Source organism: Euprymna scolopes, chromosome 5 (genome assembly GCF_053919585.1).
Source record: "Euprymna scolopes isolate OS-2025 chromosome 5, ASM5391958v1, whole genome shotgun sequence".
Lineage (NCBI taxonomy): Eukaryota > Metazoa > Mollusca > Cephalopoda > Sepiida > Sepiolidae > Euprymna > Euprymna scolopes.
Window position 1 is genome coordinate 11,646,325 of NC_136486.1, and position 23,768 is coordinate 11,670,092.

Below are 23,768 nucleotides of genomic sequence, written 5' to 3' on the forward strand. Positions count from 1 at the left end.
TTGACGACTTACTAATTAGTCAAATTGGCGCCTTATGTTCCTTAATTGTTTTTGTGGAAAAGTGCGATGTTTTTATGACTTTTTCTCGAATTTCTCGTGTGACCCATCGACACTGCCTTCGTGTGGGGTCACGCATTGATAATTAACAATAAAAAATACGGATACAAAGGGAGAGAGAAAGAAAGAGAGAGAGAGACGAGAGAATATGTTGGGAGGTGGTCGAATAAAAGAACGACATAGAATGCGAAATAATGAAAAAAGAACCGTGAAAACTACAAACGCTAATCTTTAAAACAGACGCTTCTAAATGAACGTCATTTGCTGAATGTTCCAAATTTGTACAAGAGAACAAAATAAAATTAAAAAATGCAGTTTTAAGACGTGCTGAATCAATCTGCGCGTTTAGTGCCGAATGTGAAATTCGCTAGAGAAGCGTGTGTTACTGACGGACAAACCGAGTGACGTCCGTACGGATCGAACGCAAACATTCGTCAAAGCTTGATATTTATTCATTTAGCTTTCATCGGTAAGCCTAAGTATGCCTTCGGGATTGATCGTGCTCTTCGTAAATAGGAGGCCTAATCACTGAAAAATGACGTAATGTCTTAGGTAGAAGCAAGTAAAATCCATACAACCGCCAAAATGTCGATAATGAATAAAAGCTTATTACAAAAATGTTAGAAAACTGAAAGATTGCGTTGAAAAGAAAACGATAAGGAACATGATTTATACTGAAACTGATCTTATTCAATATTTATTTACAGAAAAAATAAAGCAAGAATCAATTCTAAAGGGAAAAGTTATATTCTTTATCTGCGAAACAACATTCCGTTAATAAGCAACCGACTCGCTGTTTGTGTTTTATTTAAGGAGCAAAATATTTTGATTTTTTTACATCTCGTATACCAAGGCTTCTTTAAGACAGTGTGGTGCAATTCTACTGGGGGTGTTTGGGAATGTATATGCATTTATAATATCGTAATTTTGATTCTGATGGATAAATTTATTATGGCGATATTTTATAACATTTGTTATACTATTATAAACAATAGTAATGAAACCTATAGTTTTTGTTCGTTTTTAGTAGTAGTAGTAGAAAAGGTGGTGGTGGTAGTATTACTACTATGACCAAATTCGATATCTCAAGGATGCTTCATAGCAAATATATTTCAATTCTAACGTGTAATTTTAGAGCCCATAAGTGATCAACAGACAGACAGATAATAAAATGACCATATAAACAGCGGTTAACATTATAGAAAAGTGAGATGATGACATAACGACGCAGATGTCCCATGTTTGAGTCAAAATTAAACATGAGGTCATTTTTTAATATTAGGAAAATCACCCCTTCTTTAAATGGACACTCTAGATTAACACAGAGTAAGTGTAGCCTCAGAATGGATACTAAAGTTTGCTTCTTCGTCTGCCATTTAACATGTAGAGAAAACTTCATGCGACTTCCTGGTACTTCGTTAATAATAGAATTGGAGAAAATCAATACAGGCCACCATTAATAAAATCATGTCTAAATGTCGTTACATTCATGTTCATTTTATTGAATTCCTTTTCAAGATTGTTAGACACAATGCCAAGGCAGGTTAGATAAATGTGCTTCCAATTGAATTCGAACTTGGCATACCCGGGTTTACCGTTCGTATCAATAATTAATATACAGCCGCCAATTTTCATATTAGAAGATACTAGTTACGCAATCAGTATACTAAAACTGCACCAGTCACGAAGGATTGCTCCACCAATAACGAAGGACAAAATAACTGTAGAATTCAAACGGATGCTACAGTTTGTATTTAGCCTGTTATTTTAGATGTAAAAAAAACCCTTCATGCGACCCCCTCATTTTCGTATTTTATTTATAGTAGAATTGAAGAAAATCAATATAATCGACCCCCAATAAAAAGTGCCCTAAAAGCCAGTTAATATACTGTAACATTCTTGTTCGTAAAGTTTTTTATGGTCGTTATTTTATTGATCTGCTTGTATAATTATTTTATTTAATTATTTGGACTATTATCCTTATCTTCTAGTTGTTATTTTACACGACGTTTCGGCCGATTACTCCTGTGGCCTTCGTCAGGTTAACCACGACGGGATAGGAATGTCGAATCCTCCAACTACATCCACATCAATTGCTGTCTTCAATAGCTGTTATCATCTCACCACGGTTTGGTCAAATAATCATCTGATGATGACCAGAGGAATAATTGTCCGAAACTTCATAGAAAACAACAACTAGAAGATAAGAATAATAGTCCAAATAATTAAATAAAAAAATTATACAATTTACTTATTTCCAAAATAATTCCAAATTAATTCAATAATATGACCTGCTTGTGTCTAATATTTTGAGAAAAGGACAAATTTGATGAATGTGCTTCTGTGAAACTCGAACTTGAAACACCAAGGTAAGCCATTCGTGTCGATAACCACTAAACAACCACCATTTTTCCTCTTGCGTTATAAAATCCAAGAAATGCATATTAAAACATATCAGAAGAGAGCAGTCACACAGTCAGTATACAATATCAATATATCAATAACCAAAGATTAAAACAATGGGTAATGATTAGAACGGATTTTACAGCTATCCTCTTAGTCTTTCATTTAAGATGTGGAGAAATTTTCATGCGACTCACTCATGTTGGTACTCCTTGAAAAGAATAATTCGAGAAAATCGATACAAACCACCCCCAATAAATTGTCATTAAAAAGACAATCAAAATGTTGTAACATTCTGAATCCTAATTCTTTTTAAGGTTTTTATTTTATAAACTTCCTTTTGTCTAACATCCTAAAAACATTTCAACATCAAATTCTGTGGAATTCGAACTTGGAACACTAAGGTTAACCGTTCGTGTCGATAACCACTAAAGAACGGCCATTTTTCTATTGCATTATAAAATCAAAGAAATTCATATTAAAAGTATATCAGAAGATACTAGTCATATGATCAGTATACCAATTAAACAGAGAACACGATTACTTTCTAATTTCTATACACATGAAAAGTGACTGGCGATAGTCAGACTAGTCATCATTATTCTGCATCGTCAATTAATGACTTCTGAAAAATTTCGTTAGCAAATGATCAAAAAATGGACAGCAATGCTTTTTGATTTCATCGCACTTATGTGGCAATAAAGACGAGTTCTTTTGCTCTGCTTGCGAACGAATGCAATTAGAGAGAAAAAAAACTTATAAATGCATTGATGATTATATCGAGTGATCTAAAAATGCATATAATATTTATAAAATGAAAAATAAATGTTTAGGTATTCATGTATCTGTGTATGCAGGATCTAATCCTAAGCTAATTAACCAATTATTATGAATTATGAAGCACAGATAGGTTTAAATGGTCCGAATGTGGGCTATATTTAGTTGCATTAATCATGGTAAAAATGTGGTCAGAAGTGGTGACAACTTTATTGAATACGGCATGATTCCATTCCTGTTTGATAAAAATAGTTTTTTTTTGTTTTTTTTTGCAGACCATCTACTATTTGGCCAGTTATGTACAAATTCAAAGCGCGAAAGAACCTTCTATCATGTCTGAAAGTGACACAATGTTCAACGAGCAAGATCAGTGATGCGCCGCTGTACAACTCATGCTCTCCATCGATCCAAGTTATGACAACAGGATTATTGCCAGCACCCTCAAAATGCATCGCAAGATTGCCAGGAATAATAGAGACGTTCTCAGGGTGATAAAAACAAAGTTTCGGGCCACGATTATGGTCTTAAATGTGGTTTCAAGTGAGGGTCACATCATGCCGCTTCACATCTTCGAAGTCGGCTTGAAAGTCAGCACCAAAGTGTACCTGGATGTGCTGAAGAGTGCAGTGATCCCCTGATGCAATCAGTTAGCCCCTTGAAGATCTGAGTGTATCAGCAGGACTCAGCGCAGGTCCACGAATCCAAGAGATCCAGGCTTGGCTTCAGAAGTGCTGCGACTGTGTACATTTCTCTTACTTCCCCCTCCTATCATAACCTGAATCCGCTGCACAACTCCGTTTGGTCATTCGTCGAGAACATCACCAACATGACCTCCCACAACACCAAAGCCAGCCTGATCGCTGCTATCCGCCGAGCTCCCGCTGGCACGTGGAAAAGGCATTCTTTCAGTTCCGGACCCGTATGGAGGCTGTGATTGAAGATGAAGAAGGCTACATTGAATAGATGTCAGTTCTATTACATAATAAAGCTATCTGAATTAACTTTTTTTTAATAAAAGATTTGAAATAAAACTATGGTGTCGTTTTCTTTAGGGCGACAATTACATCGTTCTACCTTGCGATATATATATATATATATATATATATATATATATATATATATATATATATAATTAAAATAGCTGTGATATCTTCACATTGCTAACACATTATTATTTTCTTTAATTTATTTTTAATCTTTCATAACCGGTATGCATTTCATTCTGAAACACTTCCCCAATTTTAATTGCGTTTTACTTAAAAAATGTATGTATTAACTTCAGCAACATTAGATATTTGAAGTGAATTTGGAAGCATTTTTATTTTACTTTCAAAATCCGAAATAACTTCAAATTTAAAATTCCCGAGCTATATTAGATATGATCAGTTAATAATAAATCTACAAAAAAATAAATATCAATAATTTAATACGGATTTTAAGCTTTTAATTGACTGTTTAATGTTTTGACGATGATTTGTTGTTAGAAGATATATATATATAAAGCTTTTTCGACACATTTAATTACAATACAAAAAATGGCGTCATTTGTTTCCTGTGGATTAAGGATAAATGAAACGATGACTATGAATTAAAAAGAAAAAAATATATATCAATGCAGGATTACTGATCTGTTAATTATGTGGTTCATTTAAATACAATAATTACTAAAAAGAATATTTCTTAATGTCCACCGTAGATATCGATGAAGTTTAACAGAAAACAGCAGTATTTTGTATTAAGAAATGAAAATTCAAAATATTAAATTTTCTTATCAATTTGTTAAATTAAGGATGGGGCATCCTACCGCATGCCAAGCGTTCACCCGTTACCTGATATGCCCCAATCGAGAGATATTTTTTAAAAAAGATTCTTACCTCCCCTCTAAATGCAATTGTTTTAATCTCTTAAACTAGTTAGGGAGGTCAGTTTCTTTTATTTTCTCCGTCAGTATTTTATTGGCTGTTTTGCGCCATTTTACAAACTTGGAGCAGTGGTAGCACAGTGGTAGCACAGCGACGACCCCATTTTCAGCGACAGACGAGTTTACCCCATTTATGGTCACATTTTTGACTGCCGAAATAGCTTGATAAACAGATTGATAACGAGTTTGCTAATTGCGAATCTCCGTATAAAAGAATAAGAATTCAGTGTAGAAGAAAAACGTTGGTGTATACTAAAAATTGGTTATTTTAACTGTAATAATCATATTCCGTGTGAATGTACTTCGATGCAGGTCTACTGAGGTCAGCTTGTCAGATATTTTGCAGGTGTGTAAACAGAAATTTAGAAAGGGTGAATCTAATGGTGAGTGACATCATCTATGAGAAAAAATATTCCATCGAGAAGAACGCGACGAGAAACGAGTCGGTAAAGACGTTAAAGAACAAGTCCTTAAAAAGGAATTTCAAAAATCTCTTTTTTTCTCGACGTATTTGGGGTGTCGACTTTATGTGAAAGTCGAATAAAGAACTAAATTATCCACTTGAATGCTATGGTTAAAGTTCTTTACTTTGTCGACAAAAATATTCCGACATTCTACTAATTTAAGCTGTCAAATGCGGCTTTTGCTATCTCCAAGCTGCACAGAAAATCCAAACAAAACTCAAAATGGCTTACACTTCTAGATAAATAAATGATGTTATCACTTTCACTATAAAACTACAAAGTACCTCGTCTTGTTAATTTCAAATATAAACATTTACTTAGCGGGAAAAGAGAAAACTAAAATAATATATGTAATTGTTTTATCAAACCTTCGCTAGGAGATATGCAAAATCGAAGAAAAAGCTTAGATTTTTAGTTTAACATACGGCCAAAACATTTGGCAACATCTTGCATAATTTGCAATCATAACATTAGAAGAACCAATTTAATTATTCATTAATATCTCTGATTAATTTTCTATGAATTTCCAATTAAAACTGTTTCCTATCCACCAACATGCATTGAACCTGATAATCACCTGCTAACTTGCCAGAAGGAAACCCATCACTGACAATTTGTTAATTGGCAGATTTCCTCTACAATGTCGCACACACTCGCCATATATACATACACTAATGCAACCGGTTGATTAACATCTTTGGTCTTCGATACAACAGACGTAAAATACAGCCACTTTACAATATAATTTTCTATTGTTTCCTCTTTTCGTGGCTATGAAAATACGAAGATGTCTGAAATAAATGGATTTATCTTCTAAACTTCGACGATTTAATAAACAAGGTTTACGTTTCTAAAATTATTAACTTGTGTATTTCCAACAGAAACTTAACGAATCGGCTATGTCAAAATTTCTGATGACGTTAGGTTTTCCTAAGGTTTGCAGAAACTCTATGTTTAGATTTGAACATTGCTTCATTTGTTACATCGCAGGAACTGATAGACAAAGGAGAAAATCCAACGGAATATTTTAAAAGTGCAAATGAAATGTATTTATCTATAGTTCCTCTAAAATAACGCACTTCATTGTATTTTCCAAGTCCTTCCGCTTACACATATGCTTGGTAAATATTTGTGTCTCCCCGCCATCTTACGCTGGCGTTAGTCAGCGCTTTCCCGCCATTTTTATCATAGGATTCACCACTTATCAAGGCCTAGAGTCACCCGAGGATAAGAGTTAAAGAGTGAACAGTAGTCAACTGGACAATATTATAGTAATCGTTAGTAGTGAAAATTTGGTAAATTGGAAAGTAGGCAAACGGAGACAGTTCCAGAGGCATGCAGTTCTAAGAAAGAAGCTTTGTACATTGGATCTACGTTTAGGTTTAGGCACAGATAAAGAGTGTGGCGAAATTATTGATAATGTTTCAGCTTATACGCCCATTTTCCCCGGTTTAACTTTGCTTCTTTTTGTGTGGAATATTTTCCTCTCATTTTCTTTTGTCGCAAGCTCGAGCACACTTGCTAATTTGCATACGTGCTTTAACGATTGCTGTTGCTTATAGTTTAGCTAATGCTATTTTCCTCATACGCGCCCATGCACACTGTTACAATTTACAATCTTATGAAACTGATTATCGCATGGCTTCACAGTATTATTTTAATCATTTAGTGTATATTTTGATATTGGAGTTATTAGCTACCAAGGTGAGGATTCAAGGTGTGGCACTTATTCTCAGTGACACAGTTGTTAACACACTCTTCAGCATGGCTGGGTTGTGATTTGGCCATAAGCGCAGAGATACACAATAATGCAACCCCAGAATTCCCTTTCCTCTATCGGCCTCTTTTTTCGCCCGGACATCACGAGGTCAGCACGCATTTTTCTGTCCCTCTGTAAATGAAAGGAGCCCCCTCCTCTCATAATTAGTTAAGTTAGTTTAATTTTGAAGGTTATCAATTGTAATTTGTCTTTGTGTATATATATTGTGTACATTTGTAGAATAAATAGTTAATTGTATTTCTCAAATATTACGATTGTGTCGTGCTGTGTGTTTTCTTGTGTCTGCCATAAACAACGAAGCGGTCCGGAGGACAAAGGAAGGTTCCAATCCGAAGGCTACCAGGGTGAAGAGGTCATCTTGAGAGAATGAAGAAGCCACACACCCTCATCCAACATCTCAGGTATGCTTTTCTTCTCGATACACCGTCCCTAATGACTGGCTCATCTTTACATCTTCATGGGACCGTTTCTAAGACCTTTAGTTTTACACGTGAGGCCGGTTATAAGCCAGTGACCGGCTGATCCTGTTATAAAGAGCAAGAGTTAATGGGATGGAAATAATTGCTATCCGAAAGATAAGGAACATTGTGAGAGTACAGCAGCTTCCCTGACTATACTGATATGCTGAAGTTTAAATATTCGCTACTCAACTTCCACAATCCTTTATTAGACACGATTCCAAATAGTAGCCTCTTACGTTCCAAGTGGCAATACAGTTTGTTTTGGATACAAAAAAAGAGTAAAAACGTAAAACAAGTTAAAAATATTATTCATCTGTTTATATTATTCTCTTTAACCATAGCATTCCAAGTCAATTACATACGAGTGTCTCTCCTACGTAATCATATCTCGCCGTCCTAATGCATCTTACATAAAAGGATCTTCTAACTATGAGATTCGATAAACCTCTTCTGTTGGAACACAGACCACTTGACTCTCTAAGAAGTGGCACGGATAAGACGGTATTTTAGTTTCGTCATGTAAGAGCACTTTACTGTTGTATAGACGAGGTAAATCAATTCATCTTGAATGTGTCATAGGTGTCAAGCGAAAGGGAGTGTAGATAAAAACAAAAAACCAAAAAAAAAAAAAAAACCAAACGGGAATAATGTCTTCGGAAACAAAAGTTCTGAATCGACTTTAAAATACTATTCTTCTGACATTGCTACGTAAATTACGGGGGGAAAAGATACTTTGATTTACTTGAGTCTACCTAAATGATGCCTGAAATAAGATTACTTTTAGAACAAAATGTAGCGTGTTTGATATTGATAATCTGCACCATCATGTGATACTATTGATTTCCTTCCTAGCTTGAGTATCTAGTTGACAAAAGGGATATTATCGTAAACTATGTGCTATCAGTCATGATGAGTTTATATCTTATGGTGGTCATTTAAACACACTAAGACTGTTGTGGAAAACTATAAACCCTTATTTCTCCACAATTTATAGTAAAATAGCAACTTGTGTTCAATTAATGTATAAACCCTTAATTACCCCCAACCTTAAGTACAATAGTACATTCTGCTCTATTAAACATATTACACGAACCACGAATCGATTACAATATGTTTTGTTTCCTGGTGCAGTGACATCAAAGTTATCTCCGTTTGGATTAATGTGGTTTTGGGATCAGAGTTTATCCCTTTGGTGAAAAGTGACTAGAAATATGATCCAAATTTCGTGAAATATATGTGACTTCATTTTCATTTAGGTGAGGCCACGATGACAGAGGGTTAGACTTGGTTCATTTGGTCACTTACTATAAAACGAAACCAAAGACCTGCTCTTACTACAAACTCCCATGTGTCGACTGTAAGTAATTCCGAATGTGTAACAATTATGGTGCATTCAATTGTTTAAGAAATTGTTGTAGTAATTGTTTATATACGACATAATCACGTTGACATACTGATTCCCGTATGATCACCGAAGTTAAGTAACGTTGAGCCTGGTCAGTACTAAAATCGGTGACTATTTGGGAATTATATATGCTGTATGTGCTTTTCGCTTATCTCGGCATTGTTTCCTGGACTTGTTCTGTCTACTGAACTTAAATAGTGCCGTGTCAGGTAATGTGTAAATGGAGACTGCGCAATGCTTATCTCATAATTACGCGCTCAGCTGCCCTTGCAGAGGATATTCATTCTCTTTCGAGACTGAACGGAGGCGATGACGATGTTTGTTTTGTTATGTTGTGATACAGTTTCTAGAGATAAACTGTGAATAAATTCATATTTGTTCAATCACTTTCGTCATCTTTTGTTGTCGACGTGTGTGTGTGATAGCAAATGTGTTTCGGTTATTCGCTTGTTTTCCCTAAACGCACAAATCGATTACATTAACGGAGAAAGATAATGTGCAGCTACGATTTTCATGAAAATATGTTTAATGCTCTGCCGTGGGAAATTCACATAAATTACGGAGGGAATATATTACGGTATATTAAAATATACCGACGTACACTCTACTTGAGTATACATAATTGTGTAATATATTGTGCTGAAACTTTTGAATAAGGAGATATTTTAGAACAGAATGCAGAGCTTTTGGAATTGGGAATATGGTCATTATTTGAAGCTTTATTTTCTTACTTGTCTGAGTGGTTACTTGGCCAAATGGATATCATCGAAGACTATGGAATGTCAGATATGACGAATTCAAATCTTTGTGACGGCAATTTCACACACTAATACTGTTGTTGTAATAATAATAATAATAATAATAATAATAATAATAATAATAATAATAATAATAATGATGATGATGATGATGATGATGATGACGACGACGACGACGACGACGACGACGACGACGACGACGACGACAATAACAATAATAATAATAATAATAATAATAATAATAATAATAATAATAATAGGCATAAGCCGAACACAAATGAACTGATACAGGCGTAAATGAAAAAGGAAATCCACATAGAATCATGAAAACTTAAACTGTATAATTGCAAGTTGACTTCTTTGCGCCCCTGCGTTCCGATCCTTTTCTGTTTTGCCATGTTTTACCCGTGTTGCTATAAACAGGCGCCACAATAAATAAATGACGGTCAAGGTGGATTCAAACACTGAGAGGAGAAAGCACTAACCAGACCACTGCTGGATAAGTTCAAAGAGGACTCGAAGCCTAGGGAGGCTTATTGCCATCCAAATTCCAGTGTGAGCTAATGTTCTCAATGAGAAATCAATGATAAACGGCTGTTGCGGTAACGCAAATTAATCAGCATAGGTTATCGAAAGAGGTGGAGAGTAATAGAAATCTGGAGAAACTTTTTGTCACTTAAACTCCAGAGAACACCACAAGTTGTTCTCAAAGAGAAATATTTCATGAAGACATGTGTTACTACTCTTATTAAGTAAATAATAATAATAATAATAATAATAATAATAACAATAATAATGTAGTACTTACCAACAAAACAAACGCCCACGTGTTTGTGCCTTGTATAGGCATGCGCGACAACAAAACTTGGGTTTTTATAAGCGGAAGTCTCGAGGTTGTCAGGAATCTACGGGCGCATGCGCAAGAGGAGGGATTGAGATAGTGGTATAAAAGGCAGGTCGAGTGAGAAGGTTGTTGTTGTTGTCATTGGACGTTACAGTGACGCGAGCGTTAGCAGGTGATTAAGAGGCTGTATTTTGTTTGTGTGTCAAATCGCGCACCTCGGTGAAGATCATATAAGTCGTGCACCTCGTGAATGTGAAGGTCATAAGCTATTTCGGCTATTTCGTTTTGTCTCTTTTCCTGGACACCTATGTCTGGGGCAAAGTTTGATTTAAAACTGATACCCGAATTCGACGGATCCACTTCTGTTGTCGACTGGGTCGAAAGTGTTGAGCTGACCTGCAACCTCTGTGAAGTAAAGGGGGTGCATACCGTGATTCCCCTGAGATTGGCTGGAGGCGCCCTAAGTGTATATCAGCAACTTAGTGCCGTGAAGAAGGCTGATGTTACCTGTATAAAAAATGCTTTATATAAGGCATTTGCCATGATCCCTGCACGGCCTACGAAACATTTGCCTCTAGGAAGCTCATGCCAGGAGAAACCGTGGACGTCTTCTTCGCGGAGCTGAAGAAACTTGCAGTTCTATTTGGCAATGGAGTGTCAGAGCAAACACTGGCGTATGCGTTTGTGGCCGGCCTTCCACCCATGTAAAGCAACTATTGAGGGCTTCCACCAGCGTATCTGTAACGCCCATGGAACATTTGTTAGAACGCGCTCGAGCCATTATCAGAGATGAGGAGGACCTGAGGGAACCGGTTGTAATGATGGCGCAGGCAGCCAAGACTAATGCTGAAAAGAGTCCCAGTTTGAGACCCACGACCAATGGGAGATGTTTCTGCTGCGGTCAGCAAGGCCATTTCGCAAGAAGTTGTACTAACAAGGGGCGGGGGCGCCCGCGCTGTTTCCAATGTGGTAGTTATGGACATTTATCCCAAAATTGTGCGGGAAATGCATCAGGGGGCAGGACGTCAGCGCTGCCCTGTTCCCTGGACAAGATTTAATTGAGGCGCAACCGACAATAAATGTGTACGTGGATCAAGTGCCTTGTTCAGCTCTTCTCGACTCCGGGTGCTCACACACCATCATGAGTGCCAAGTTGTGTCGAAACTGGACAAAGCAGAACATCAAAGTAACCACAATAGGTGGCAATACGCGAGCTTGCTGTGGAGCCGGAACTGTCAAAGTCCACACAGACTCTGGTGTGGCCGCAGACATTAATGTGCTGGTGATGCGAGGGGATTTGCTGGGAGTCGATGTACTGTTGGGATATAATGCTATTAAGGCACTGGGGGGGTTGTTATCGGAAGAGATGGGGCTGTGCGATTTTTGGAAACCCCAGTGTGTGCTGCAGTTCACATTGATCGGCCTGATTTTAAGGTGGACTACAACCCTCACCAAAAAGCATGGACTGCATCGTGGAAGTGGACAGAAAGAAGGGCGCCAACCGAACTCAAGAATAGCATTGCAGAGTACTCGATACCCGACAAGGCCCGTAATGAATACGAGAAGGAACGAGGCATGGATCCAAGATGGATGGCTGATCCCCTACCCCAACAAGCTGGGACCACCCAAGGGTCTGATTCCCTTAATGGCGGTAGTCCAGCATAACAAATCAAAAGTTCGTCCGGTGCTGGACTATCGTGAACTCAATAGATACATTGAGACGTACACTGCCGATGCTGACGTGGGCGCCAGCAAGCTGAGAGAATGGCGCCAGAAGGGCTCCAATGTGTCTATAGTAGACTTGCGGAAGGCTTATTTGCAGGTGCGAGTGGATGAGACATTGTGGCCGTTCCAGACAGTGTGGTTCCGGGGTCAGAGATACTGCCTTACTCGGCTTGGATTTGGGCTGAATGTGGCGCCGCAAATCATGAAGACCATCGTAAATGCAGTGTTGTCCCAGGAAAAGACCACTGAGGACGCAACATCGGCCTATATTGACGATGTGTACGTAAATGAAGATATAAATCTGCGTCGCACGTCAGAGAAAAGTTAGCTCAATTCGGGTTGGAGTGCAAGGATCCCGAACGTCTGAGGGATGGAGCACGAGTATTAGGATCGGACGTTTGCGGGAAAGACGGTACCTTACGAGTGAGGCGTGGCAGTGAGATTCCAAACATCCCTGATGTTATTACGCGGCGGACTATTTTTTCCTTGTGTGGGAAACTTATTGGTCACTTACCAGCGTGTGGCTGGCTCCGATCAGCTGTGGGCGTCATCAAACGCAGGGCAAGTTTAGTAACTACAGGTTGGGATGATGAATCTGATGATGCTCTTCTAACTCTGATGACGACAGAAACCCTAGAGAGAGTTAACAAGGAGGACCCTGCCCGTGGAGAATGGTGTGTCGATGGGGACACTGTGAATATGTGGGTTGACGCTAGTTCTTTGGCATTGGGAGTGTTATTGGAGGAACGTGGAAACGTAATTGAAGACGCGTGCTGGCTGCGACCTGTGAATGATGCTCAACACATCAACCTGGCGGAACTGGATGCTGCTGTGAAGGGTTTAAGTCTGGCACTACAATGGCAGTAAAAGAAGTTGCACTTGTACACGGATTCTCTCTGCGTCTACCACTGGGTGTCCGACACTCTTTCGGGACGAACGAGAGTCCGCACTAAGGCAGCCAGTGAGATGCTAATCCGGCGGAGGATAACACCCTAAAGAGTCTGGTATCAGAGTATGGCCTGTCGGTGAGTGTAACGCTCGTGGCATCACACTGTAATCGTGCAGACCAACTAATCCGTGTGCCTCACAAATGGTATGAAGCTGTGAAGACAGGCGTGGAGTTCGCTGCTCGATCTTGCGCAGTTGGCTCGATTAGCTCACGCCAAATACAAATAATTCATGTTCAGAGTGGACATCCAGGTATCAAAAGAACTCTGTATTTTGCGAGGCGTGTGGATCCGGCAGTGGCAAGGGCAGATGTCAGGCAGATCATCAAGCACTGTGAGGCATGCCAGTCTATCGATCCTGCACCTGAGCAATGGCAGAAGGGGCGATTGGAGGTTGAGCATGTATGGCAACGATTAGCGATGGATATTACCCATTACAGTGGTAAGCCCTTTCTAACCCTTATCGACTGTGGACCCACTCGTTTTGCGGTGTGGCGGCAAATGACCAGGCAGGACTCAGCGAATGTTGTCCGCCAACTGTCATCTATCTTTTCTGAGCGAGGTGCGCCGGAAGAGATATTGACGGACAACGATGCTGCTTTTTGTAGCCACCAAGTTCGGCAGTTGTTGAATGAGTGGGGTGTCCGAGAACGACTGCGATATGCTCATGTGCCATCAGGGAATGGCATTGCTGAGAGGAGCAATCGCAGCATCAAGAGAATTGCTGCCAGAAAGCAATGCACAATTACGGAGGCTATGTATTGGTATAACATCACACCAAAGGATGGGAAGACACTAACAACAGCACAGGCCAATGCCATACACAAATACCGTGTTAGGATAAAGGGCATTGAAACTGTCCAGCCAATCGACGAGGAGAGTCATGACACATACAAGGTAGGGGATCCAGTTTGGGTTAGACCCCCTGGAAACCGGTGCACCATCAAGTTCAAGCGAGGACGAATATCTGGAGTGGTCAGCCAGCAGTCGGTCCTTGTTGATGGAACCCCACGCTATGTGCGCGATCTTCGCCCAGCTAGTGAAGTACATCCCACAACTACAGAGAGCGATGAATCATCAGATGATGAGCTGCTGATGAGTGAGGTCACCGAGCAAGAGAGTGGTAGTTGTAGTTCGTCTGATCAGGCAGGATCAGAACCAGAACCAGAACCACACCCAGAACCAGAACCAGAACCTGAATCCGAGATTGTAAATACCACCCTTCGCACAAGCCAACGAACTAAGAGGCCACGCCCGGAGTGCACTCTATGTGATCATCAGATCAGGGGGGAGTGTAGTACTTACCAACAACACAAACGTCCACGTGTTTGTGCCTTGTATAGGCATGCGCGACAACAAAACTTGGGTTTTTATAAGCGGAAGTCTCGAGGTTGTCAGGAATCTACGGGCGCATGCTCAAGAGGAGGGATTGAGCTAGTGGTACAAAAGGCAGGTCGAGTGAGAAGGTTGTTGTTGTTGTTGTTGTCATTGGACGTTACAGTGACGCGTGCGTTAACAGGTGATTAAGAGGCTGTTTTTTTTGTGTCAAGTCGCACACCTCAGTGAAGATCATATAAGTCGTGCACCTCGGTGAAGGTGAAGGTCATAAATAATAATAATAATAATAATAATAATAATAATAATAATAATAATAATAATAATAATGATAATAATAATAATAATGATAATGATGATAATAATAATAATAATAACAACAACAACAACAATAATAATAATAATAATAATAATAACAACAACAACAACAATAATAATAATAATAATGATAATAATAATAATAATGATAATAATAATGATAATAATAATAATGATAATAATAATAATAATGATAATAATAATAATGATAATAATAATGATAATAATAATAATTATGATAATAAGATTAATAATAATAATAATGATAATAATAATAATAATAATAATGATAATAATAATGATAATAATAATAATAATAATAATGATGATGATGATGATGATAATAATAATAATAATAATAATAATAATGATAATAATAATAATGATGATAATAATAATAATAATAATAATAATAATAATGATAATAATAATAATGATGATAATAATAATAATAATAATAATAATAATAATAATAATAATAATAGTAATTATAATAATAATAATGCTAAGTATATCCCTGTTTAATACGATAAAATTAAACAAAAAATAATAGAAATATTTTTATTTACCGTTCAAACCATGGAATTAATTTTTGCACGTCGAATGCTGAAACGACAACGAAATAACGATTAGGTCATTTCATATAAAATATCGTCATAATAAAAAGCGTGAAAAATCAATAACAGAAACAAAATCAAAATCAAGATAAAATCCAGTATCGATATATTTATTCAGTTACAATTAGTTGTGATTGATTCAGAAAATGAAGTGATGTTTACTTTATCGAAATCTTTTATACGAAGTCTGCAAATCCCATATATCTTTAATAAGTTGTATATTTCGAAGGAAAACACGGGAATGCTGTACTGTTTGATATCATATTTTTGAATATGAAACATCGTTGTGATCATCATTACCATCATCACAGAATCACTCAACTTTTGGTATTGGTCTCGAAACACGTTTCTTCAAGAATCTCGGTCTTTGAAAGCTCCTTCAACGGTGCCGATCCAGGACCAATAATTTTTACATATACTATCAGCTTACAATGTCACGTGTTTTTAGATTTGCCGTTTGTCTTTTTCTTACGTATTCGAGAAGCGGACATACGTAGTTGTACACTTCCAAAGATATGCGATAATCTAATTTATAAAACTTACTATCCTGTATGACTGTCTCCATATTTTCAAACTTTACAACTTCCGAAAAAGCCGAAGAGCGGCGCTAGAGGTCTTAAATGATTAGATTTTTTGGACCGTTCTTTTATGGGTCCGTTAAAATAATTTTTAAGCGGTCAAATTTGAAACGATCGTTGTACATTTATTTTTCATCAGTTCATATGTTGGTACAGTGGTAACGTCATCAGCTTTGAATGCTAGGTTTGCTTTTTGTTTCGATTCTAGCTAATTGCCCCAAATACATTTTTTTTACTTTTGAAATCACGATTCTATAATAATATATACGTAATCTTGACAAATAAAAAAACGGGCAAAGTCCCCCCCCCCCGTTAATAAAACTTAAAACAATACGATAGTAGGAGGATACGTCATCGACGCACGCACGCACACACGCACACACACACATATTTATTCGACATATGAGATTCCGCCATAACAACTAAATTGCTCGGAAATCCACACAGATGATTTGTCTGTATAGAATCAGCCAAGCCTTGTGGTATTACTGCTAATCTTTGTCGGTGCAGATGAATGCCATAGGACAGAGTATAAAGTAGACCGTAGGTTTTTCTATCAGAATTTTCTTCTCCCAGATGCATGTCTTAACAAAGACTGGGGTAGAATCTCTCACAGTGAATTAATGCGTCTCCCCTAGATGTCCGAGAATGTCGAGATATTTAAGAGATAAAAAAAGAGATGTAATACATACATCCTGAACTATATATACGGCATAATTACGTTGACGCACTGGATCTCGTCAGTTACTGAAGTTAAGCAACGTTGTGCCTGGCCATTACTAAAATGGGTGACCAATTTGGGAATTCCAGGACCTCCCTGCAAGAGTTTCAAAATCCTAACGTCGTTATCTCCCCTAACGGGGATATACATGCGACTGGGGATAAATAGGGTTAGTGCCATTTCACACACACACACACACACACATATACATGTTGGACTAAGCTAAAACTAGATTAAAAATAAGCACTGGGAACCTTCAACCAGTGTCTGCAAAAAATATCCTTAATCAAGAAGAGCTCGTAAAGGGAGATAAATGCTAATCATCTATTTTATACTAAACAGAACATATATATTTGCTTTTGAACATTTTTTATAATTTATTTTATAATGACGTGTATATTTATTTCATTTTAATAACTACAAACACTCCAGGATGTTACTACTATTAGAAAAGTTTATTTTATTGATTGTAGTTTTTTAGTTTTTAATAGTAATGTTCTCGTATTTCAAGTTTTCGTTTATTATAGGTTTGTTCAAGTATAGATGTGTTGTCAATAAAAATTTTCCTACATTGGGACAAGGGGCATAAATGTTGATTAGTAAGGTGCTTCAATATAGCACTATTTTCTGAGCGATGCATGGTTAATCTCCTCGACAATGTCAAATCTATGCACATTGAAATCAGCACCACCAGAATCAACACACTTTTGCCAACGCAAAACAAGTGCATTTATGCCAGTAACATAAAAAAATTTGTCGTTCTAGCGGCGATGAAATCGCTAAATGCGTTTTTGACATCGCTTAGGATTTTGAAGCATTTCTCATTGCAGAAAATTGTCGAGATGCTTGAAAAAGTGGTAGTTAGTAGGTGTGAGACCTGGAGAGTATGGCAGATGAGGTAAATTCTCGTAACAATTAATTTCACTTATGCAGGTTCGGTTTAGTAACGTGAGGTCGGGCATTGTCAAATGTTGGGTATTGTTGTCGAAGTTTCTGCTGCATTTCATCCATTTGTTGACTTCTCCACAGTAATGGTTTCTCTCGGATTCAAAAAACATTTGGCATGACCTTCTTTTGGTGCAACTCTGACTTCGGAAAGTGTCGTGGAGCTTCGTCGGAGTCTAACCACTGACCTCAGCGTCGCCGGTTGTCGTAAAACACCCACTTTTCATCACAAGACACAACTCGGATCGTTCTTGTTGTGTAAAAGAAAGGAAGATGACACTTCATAACGGTGTTTCCTTTGGTTGTCATTTAATTCATGAGGCACCCATTTATCAAGATTTTTTGTCTTCCAATTTCTCAAGGGGCTGAAAATCGTCATATATGCAACGTCTAACTCAGAAGCAAGTTCTCAAATAGTTGTGCGTGGATTGGCTTCACTTAAGGCTCTTAATTGACCGTTGTCAACATCCGATGGTCGACCAAGACTCTCATCGCCACCATGAAATTTCTTTAAACAACTATTGTACTGTGCTTTCAGTAGTAGTTCCTGTGCTAAAAGTTTCGTTGATATCGCGAGCTGTTTCAGCAGTCTTTTTTTGGCCTAGCTGGAATTGAAATAAAAATTCTATGAATTTGCTTTTTTGTCCATATTCTATTAAACGTTCTGAAAAGAAGACGCAATTGTTTTAAGATTAAAAAAACGATTGTAAGTTAAACGATTAGATAGAGATAAAAAAACGCTTTTTAAAACGATATATAAAGTAAAGGTATTATAAAGAAAACTTATTTGAAAAGGCATAATTTGAAATTTCTTCTTAACTTAATATTTCAAGGAAAACCAATAGTCTATGCTTAATTTCAACGTTACACTGGTGAATATATACAAAAATTACGAAAAACGATGAGGTAGGAACAAAATTATCCGAGAAAAAATCTTTGGACGAAAATGAGCGGAAATAAAAATGTTGCTAAAAAACACCTGAGAGTTCCAAAAAGGAAGAAAATAGGCCATAACTATTAGCAATTGTTCTAGTAAATTCTGCGTAAATAATCACCAACTTGTTATGTATACACAGAAATGTTTTTTCCCTTGTCAAGTATCCCACAAAAATGTAGCGAGTGTTTTTTATGATGAAGATCGAAAATTTGTATCTTTTTATAATGCGGAAATATTTAAGTAATTTTGACATGCTAATTAAGTAAATATTATTACTTTTACTGGAAATTGACAAAAAAATCAGTAGATATCATATTTATTTTTTTAATTGATTTTTTTTTCATTTTTCCGAATTTCGCTATTAGAATGTAGTTGCACCAATAATGTTCATGTGTTTCCATTTCCCCTTGGAAAGATAAAGTTGCTATAAGAACCGGCTTCGATAAAATTCTCGAATGGTGGTTGGTACATTATAAGCTGCGTCTTACAAAAATGCAGCATCACAAAAAAAAAAAAAAACAAAAAAACTTTATTATTTATGGCCATCTTTTAGATTGAACTGAGGAAACGAACGATGGATAGTTCGAATTTCATTAATATTTACTCTAAGTGCATTGTATATTGTTGTATCTGCACAATAATTTACAAGAACACGAAAGTAAAGGTGTACAATAATATATTAGGAAGAAAAGTTAAATACATATTTACATGTCTTCAGATATACTTCAGTTGGAGATATTCCGGCAGTTGGCGTGTTGCATGTCTTATTGGAGGCAGCATAGGCGTCTTGCCTGTTTGGCGGTCGTTGCCGGACTCCCCCGGTATTGGTGATTGATACCTTTATATATCTCACTCACCCGCCTGTGTTAATTAGTAGGCGTCTCCACAACATATATCTTGTTCATATTATTTAGATTCTTCGAACTACGGGTCTCATCTTGAATTTTATTTACACAACGTTTCGGCCGATGTAACCTTCTCCTCGGACTCGGGACTCTTTCTATCGAACTCAGAAATCTGCACAAAATTCAAACAGAAGCCTTTATTTAATCTACAAAGGCAACACACTCTCATTTCATTAGCCATGACCAGATAGAAGTCTTACGTAATTCGCAATTGTATTTTTAAGTGTCGCCCTCTATTAGGATTGAACCTTCAACCTCTAGATGAGAGAAATTTACAACTTAACTCTACCAAGTACTTTATCTACTTCCCCATGTGTTCGCAATGGATAAAAACGTTGTAAAAATAACACATAAGATTAAATCAATAGAGGAGAACCTTAATAATATGAATCATGAATCGTTAGTTCCAAAAATTCAGAAACGCAACATTGGCAATATTCTTATATTAACTTGTATAGATTTCCAAGCCGACATTCTTATAAGAAAATGCCTTTTCTTCTTTAAGTATTGACTATTCTTATTTAGTGTTTATAGATTATAAATTGCGTTGAATTATAAGCATATTATTTTCATATATAAAAAAGAAATACTCAGACATTTTTATTACAATACTAGCAGTTCAGCCTGGCTTTACTAACGCCCTGTGTACTATTCGTAACTTGCCCTATCTGTGAATACCCTGAGTTTTTAAAACTTTGACTCCAATTGTGACCCCTTTAAACACTAATTGTTTTGATCTCAAATCAAAATAAAAAGTTTGACCCACGTCCAAGTTACCTACATCTAAAATTTCAAGTGTTTAGACCTCAAATTGGCGAAGGAGTTTGATAGAATCTGCAAAGGTCAACTCGCTAAACTTTTACCTTTTGGCAGCGAAATTTTCGCCCCAAAACTAGTTAAAATGCTAGACATATGTCTGAATACCCGTTATGTAAAATTTCAAATGTTTAGACTAAAATTTGGCTGAGTAGTTTGCGAGAGACCGTAAAGGTAAAACCTTTTGAACTTTGAGCACGCGAAAGCTCAAATTTTCGACCCAAACCGATTAAAAAGCTTGCCCTATATTTGAATACTCTATATGTAAAATTTCAAATGTTTAGACCAGCAATTTGCTGAGTAATTAAGTAAAGATTGAAGAAGTAATTTTTTTTAAACTTTGACCCCAATTTTGACTCCTTAATATTTATTGTACGGGTTAACTCCACAAAAACGAAAAAAACAAAATGGTAATTGACTTCAAAAGAACTTCGAATTTACAAGGTAAGAATTCGGCTGGCAATTACATTCTATAAACAACAATAACAAAAAAAGAAAACGAACTCATGGCAAACTTTTCGAGGAAATTGTAAGTAACATTTTGTGTTTTTATTTAAATTGAAAAGAACTGGGCGAAACACATTTTTTATAATGTTTAAACATTAAGAAATTGGAAATTGGAGGACCAACCTGGGGTATTCTACAAAAACGGTCTCCAAAGCTACATCAAACGATGCGAGAAATGCATAAATCTTCGTGGTTCCTATGTAGAGAAAGACGAATACCTGTGCCAAGTTTTGTTGCTCTACTACTATGGGAAGTGGGTCAAGGGCCTTACTTATTGCACGCCCCTCGTAAATTTTACAAAGTAAGGTATAAAAATTTAATTTAAATCGAATCAAAAATTACATTGGATTTATTTTATGTAATGTACATTCTGTTGCACTTAAAAAAATCATTGGAAATTTTATGTCTATATCATTAATTGCTAGATGAAAGATAATGTTTTTAAATTGCAACAAAATGTAAATTACATAAAATAAATCCAAGATAGTTTTTTGATTCAATTTAAATTAAATTTGTATACCTTACTTTGTAAAATTTATAAAAGTGCAATTTGAAGATGAATAAATTTCAAATTGAATCTTGTACGTTTATTTTTAATGCCTATAGTAAAAACATTTTGTTTAACAATTTTCATGCCTTGGATGAAATGCTTTTCTAACTTGTATCTAATCTTTTAAGATTATATTTTAAAACTATCCTGCTCTCCATTTCAGGTTGTATTTCCCTTTCACACCACAACTCATTTTTGCAACCCCTCTTTGTATTATTACAGGTCTGAATATTCTCTGTTTCAGTTTGTATTTCTCCTCACACCAGAACGCATTTTTGCAACCCCTCTTTGTATTTTTACAGGTCTGAATATTCTCCCTGTTTCAGTTTGTATTTCACCTCACACCACAACTCATTTTTGCAAACCCTCTTGGTAATACAGGTCTGAATAATGAGAAAATCTGAATTTTTTAAACAAAAACTTTAAAATAACTTTTTTAGATTAAATATTTTAAAACTTCTTTCATAATAGACACTCTTTAAAATTTAATAAGGAACATATTTCATATAGGTTTCATTAACAAATATTCAGTACATAACGAGAAAAATAGAGATGAAAATTTCAAAAGCACTGTATAACTAGTTACCGTCAATAGTAGTCCTCGCCAGCGAAAGTCTTTGTTATTGTTATTCTATCATTATTATTATTATTATTATTATTATTATTATTATTATTATTATTATTATTATTATTTAAAACATTTGTGTCCTGCTCATATATATAATATCGAACCATTTATCTATCCATCTATCAATCCATTTATCTATTATTGCATGTATCTTTCTACACATATGTCTATCACTCTCCTGATTATTTTGTATACATCTATTCATTATCTTTATATTCTCTGCAAACATCATAATCCATTTTCTAGCCGACACATATCCATTTTAATGAAATTAGAAATCGATTTCTATCGAAGATTAAGTCTTCCATTGCGCGATATTAGATTATTTGTTTTCCATTTCAAAGAATGCTAATCGTTTTCTTCGCGATTATGTCTGGAACAACAAAAGCGACGACACCGTGTCCAGAATTACATCATTCTCCAAACTGAATTGCGGATAATAATTGAGCTTTTGACTGATTTCAAAAGAAGCTATTAATGTAAAGATTCAATTAAATTCATTTAAAAGCATCAAACATCCATTTCAGTAGGTATATTCTTAGGTATCAAAGTCCGTATACTTTTGTGTTTTATATTTACATTTGTTCGGAGCAGAATACGCGCCATTTTCACAATCACATAATTTATAAAACTCATCAGTATGTTGGTCTGTCAGTCTGTTTTCATATTTTGAAACTCTCACCTGAAACTAAAACTCACAGAGCGGCTCTAGGGGCCTAGTTGAACTTTTTATGGGCCGCTCTTTATGGATCTTTAGCCAGTTAAAATAGTTTTAAGTAGTTTAAACGATTCAAAATTGAAAAAAAATCGTTATAGATTTTGTACATTCATCTTTGTTTATTTTTAATCAGTTCATATGCGTGTCATGTTGGTACAGTGGTAACGTCACCAGCTTTAAATATTGCAGTTTAGCTTTCGGTTTCGATTCTAGCTGATAGCATGCAAATACTTTGTTTTTACTTTTGAAATCACGACTCTGTAATAATATATCTGGAAAAATTAAAATATCATATTTAAACATATTTTACTACCGGGACAAGCGAAACACCCTCACCCGCTATTTTATTTATAAAAAGAAAATTTTTATTTAAGTTAGTTTAACTACTCATGAATCATTGTTTTGTGTGCATTTGACTATCTATCTATCTATCTATCTATCTATTAATAAGCCAATTATTTATCCATCCCCACTCTCTTTCTTTCTTTCTCTCTCTCTCTATCTCTCTCTCTCTCTCTCTATATATATATATATATATCGAACTATTTATCTACCTATTTATGAATCCCTCTATACATCTCCGTATGTAACCTCTGTCTTTAAATCATTGCTGAATATTGAGTACATTTAATAATCAATAGACGATTGATT

General features: G+C 36.1%; 1 protein-coding gene across 2 annotated transcripts in view; it reads right to left on the reverse strand.

The window, feature by feature from the left end:
* The window catches only part of LOC145276706 (QRFP-like peptide receptor), a 983,229-nt gene that overhangs the window by 714,358 nt on the left and 245,103 nt on the right, over positions 1 to 23,768 (reverse strand). For both annotated transcript variants that reach the window (XM_080127903.1, XM_080127904.1), the window contains exon 2: positions 15,765 to 15,801. The gene's annotated coding sequence lies outside the window, so the exon portion shown is untranslated. The remainder of the gene's footprint in view (positions 1 to 15,764; positions 15,802 to 23,768) is intronic.